This window comes from Rhincodon typus, chromosome 28 (assembly GCF_021869965.1).
Source record: "Rhincodon typus isolate 14 chromosome 28, sRhiTyp1.1, whole genome shotgun sequence".
NCBI classification, from domain to species: domain Eukaryota; kingdom Metazoa; phylum Chordata; class Chondrichthyes; order Orectolobiformes; family Rhincodontidae; genus Rhincodon; species Rhincodon typus.
The window spans coordinates 3,284,679-3,285,149 of NC_063359.1; positions in this window are offsets into that span (position 1 = coordinate 3,284,679).

Consider the following 471-nt stretch of genomic DNA (forward strand, 5'->3'; position numbering starts at 1 on the left):
GCCAAGCAGCATCAGAGGATCGGGAAAGCTGACATTTTGGGTCACAAAAGGAAGGGTCTCGACCCGAAACGTCAACTTTCCTGCTCCTCTGATGCTGCCTGGCCTGCTGTATTCCTCCAGCTCCACATTGTGTTATCTCTGACTCCAGCATCAGCAGTTCTTACTATCTCTAAGAGGTAGGGGCCTTGCCAAAGCTCCACAAAATCCTGGTTAGACCACCCCTGGAGTCACTAGGAGCAGTTTTGGGCCCCACCAGAACAATACTGGCTCTTCATGGGTCAAATGATGAGGATAAAACACTTTGATTGGGATTGAGAGATGGTAAGAACTGCCGATGCTGGAGTCAGAGATAACACACTCTCCCTCAGTGTCACACTGCCTCAGTCTCACTCTCCCTCAGTGTCACACTTCCTCAGTCTCACACTCCCTCACTTCACATTCCCTCACTTCCCCCACTCTCTCAGTGTCATT